The 3,221-nt window shown below is 38.9% G+C and overlaps 1 protein-coding gene across 1 annotated transcript in view; it reads left to right on the top strand.

Annotated features, from left to right (window-relative positions):
• LOC108297810 (zinc finger protein 431-like) overlaps window positions 1-3,221 on the top strand; it is a 29,718-nt gene that overhangs the window by 24,263 nt on the left and 2,234 nt on the right.

The following is a 3,221-nucleotide window of genomic DNA, read 5'->3' as shown; positions in this document are numbered from 1 at the left end:
TTTGGTAGGCCGAGGCAGGTGCATCACGAGGTCAAGAAATCGAGACCATCCTGGTCAACATGGTGAAACCCCGTCTCTACTAAAAATACAAAACATTAGCTGGGCATAGTGGCACGGGCCTGTAATCCCAGCTGCTCAGGAGGTTGAGGCAGGACAATTGCCTGAACCCAGGAGGCGGAGGTTGCGGTGAGCTGAGATCGCGCCACTGCACTCCAGCCTGGGTAATGAGCGTGAAACTCCGTCTCAAAAAAAAGGAAAAAATAGTTCCTATTCATTGAATTTTTTTTTTTTTTTTTTTTTTTAAGGAGATTTTTTTGTCTCTGTCCTTCACTTCCACTCTGAATCTGTTTACTTCTTGTCTCCTGCTAGAAGGCTTGTTTGCTCTTGGTCTTCTCATTCTTTTAGTTATGATGTTAGGGTGTCCATTTGGGCTCTTTCTTGGTTTTTGATGTGGATGTTTAGTGCTATAAATTTCCCCCTTAACACCACTTTAGCTGTGTTCTAGAGATTCTGGTACAATGAATGTCTCTTCATTCTCATTGGTTTCAAATAATTTTTTTATTTCCGATTTTTTTTTTAGATGGAGTTTTGCTCTTGTCGCCCAGGCGGGAGTGCAGTGGCATGATCTCGGCTCACTGTAACCTCCACCTCCCAGTTTCAAGTGATTCTCCCGCCTTAAACTCCTGAGTAGCTGGAATTATAGGTGCCCGCAACCACATCCAGCTAAGTTTTTTGTATTTTTAGTAGAGATGGTGTATCGCCCTGTTGGCCAGGCTGGTCTCAAACTCCTGACCTCAGGTGATCTGCCCGCCTTAGTCTCCCAAAGTGTTGGATGGAGTGAGCCACCATGCCCAGCCAAAGCATAAAGCACCCAGTATTCCCAGGTGGTCTCACATCTAAGCCTCAGCAAAGCCCAACCCTGCTTAGATAAAGATCAGGTGTGATCAGAAGGGTGTAGGCATAGACGCCTGCTGCTGATTTTATTATTTAGCCAGAAGTCATTCAGGAGCCGATGTTCAATTTCTGTGTAATTGTGTGGATTTGAGTGAGTTTCTTACTTTTGAGGTGTTTTTTGTTTTGCTTTTTTTGGAACAGAGTCTTGTTCCATCACCCAGGCTGGAGTGCAGTGGCATGGTCTTGGCCCACTGCTACTTCTGCCTCCTGGCTTCAAGTGATTATTGTGCCTCAGTCTCCTAGGCAGCTGTGACTACAGGCATGTGTCACCATGCTCAGCTAACTTTTTGTATTTTTAGTAGAGATGGGATTTCACCATGTTGGCCAGCCTGATCCCAACCTCCTGACCTCAAGTGATCCACCCACCTCAGCCTCTTAAAGTGGTGGGATTACAGGTATGAGCCATCATGCCTGGTGAGTTTCTTACTCTTGTGTTTTAATTTGATTTTCCTGCAGTCTGAGAGACTGTTATGATTTCAGTTCTTTTGCATTTGCTGAGAAGTGTTTTACTTCCAATTATGTGATCAATATGTATATTTAACTGCCATGTACACCTTAGAAGAATGTGTATTGTGGTGTTTGTGGCTAGAGAGTTCTGTAGATATTTATCAGATCCATTTGACTCACAGCTGAGTTCAAGTCTTGAATACTCTTGTTAGTTTTCTGTCTCACGGATCTGTCTAATATTAACAGTGGGGTGTTAAAAGTCTATCACTATGATTATGTGGGAGTCTAAGTCTCTTTGTAGGTCTCGAAGCATGTGTTTTATGAATCTGGGTGCTGCTCGAATTGATCTCTTTACTATTATGTAATGCATTTCTTTTTTCTTTTTTGATGTTGGTTGGTTTAAAGTTTGTCTTGTCAGAAATTATGATTGCAACCCCTGCTTTTTAATGCTTTTATTTACTTTGTAAATTTTCCTCCATTCCTTTACTTTGAGCCTGTTTGTCTTTTCATGTCAAATGGGTCTCTGGAATACAGCATACAGATGGGTCGTAAGTGTATCCAGCTTGCCCTTCTGTGTGTTTCAGTTGAGGCATTCAGTCTATTCCATTTAATGCTAATATTGTTATGTGTGGTTTTGATTCTGGCCAAATGGTGCTAGCTGCTTATCTTGAAGAGTTGTTGATGTAGTTGTTTTACAGTGTCATTGATTTTGTACTTCAGTGTGTTTTTGCAATGGCTGGTAATGTTTTTTCTTCCCATATTTAGTGCTTCTTTCTAGAGCTCTAGCAAGGCAGGCCTGGTGGTAATGTATTCCTTCAGCATTTGCTTATCTGAAAATAATTTTATTTTTCTTCACTTACGAAGACTTAGTATTGTTTTTTTTTTTTTTTTTGAGACGGAGTTTCACTCAAGTTACCCAGGCTGGAGTGCAATGGCACGATCTCGGCTCACCGCAACCTCCGCCTCCTGGGTTCAGGCAATTCTCCTGCCTCAGCCTCCTGAGTAGCTGGGATTACGACTTAGTATTGTTATTTTGTTTTATTTGCTTCTTGTATCTTTGTTCTTCATTCTCTTTTTCTGTCTTTGTATCTTTTTTATACTTGATATTCTTTTACTTCTTTTTTATTTTGTGTTGTGTATCTATGCAGACACATTCTTGGTGATACCTTGGGGATTACATAAAGCCTCTAAAAGATACAAAAATCTATTTTAATCTGGTGAAAATGAACTTCAGTTGCATTCAGAATTTTTTTTCTCATTATATCTGCCCTCAAATTTGTCATTGATGTTGCTAATTATATATATCATGTTGTATATTCATTAATAAATGTTTATAATGATTTATATGCTTTTACCTTTCAAATTTTAGAGAATAACTAAAAATGTTTTTGCACCATTATAATGCTAAGAAATTCCATTTTTGTGTATGTACATTTTTTTCCCAGAAAATAAGGCATTTTTTACAATTATGTGTTATTTTGTTGAATCATGTTATTTTCAGTAAAAAGCAACTGCTTTCAGCTCCTTTTATATTTAGGGCATATGAATTGCAATATAATTTTTCAGAATTTGGTTATGTTTTAAGATCTTTTTAAAAAATTATTTGGCAGGATATGCTGATGATATTATTCTCACTTGATAGCTATTTTTAGCAAGATGTTGACTATATCACACAGTTTCTTTGTGGCCTGCACGGTTTTTGATGACAGTTCACCACCTGTCTCATAAGACTATATTGTAAATGACACATCGTTTTTTTTTTTTTTTTGAGACGGAGTTTCGCTCTTGTTACCCAGGCTGGAATGCAATGGCGCGATCTC

Source organism: Cebus imitator, unplaced genomic scaffold (assembly GCF_001604975.1).
Source record: "Cebus imitator isolate Cc_AM_T3 unplaced genomic scaffold, Cebus_imitator-1.0 Scaffold847, whole genome shotgun sequence".
Classification (NCBI taxonomy): domain Eukaryota; kingdom Metazoa; phylum Chordata; class Mammalia; order Primates; family Cebidae; genus Cebus; species Cebus imitator.
This window is presented reverse-complemented; position numbering and strand designations above follow the sequence as displayed.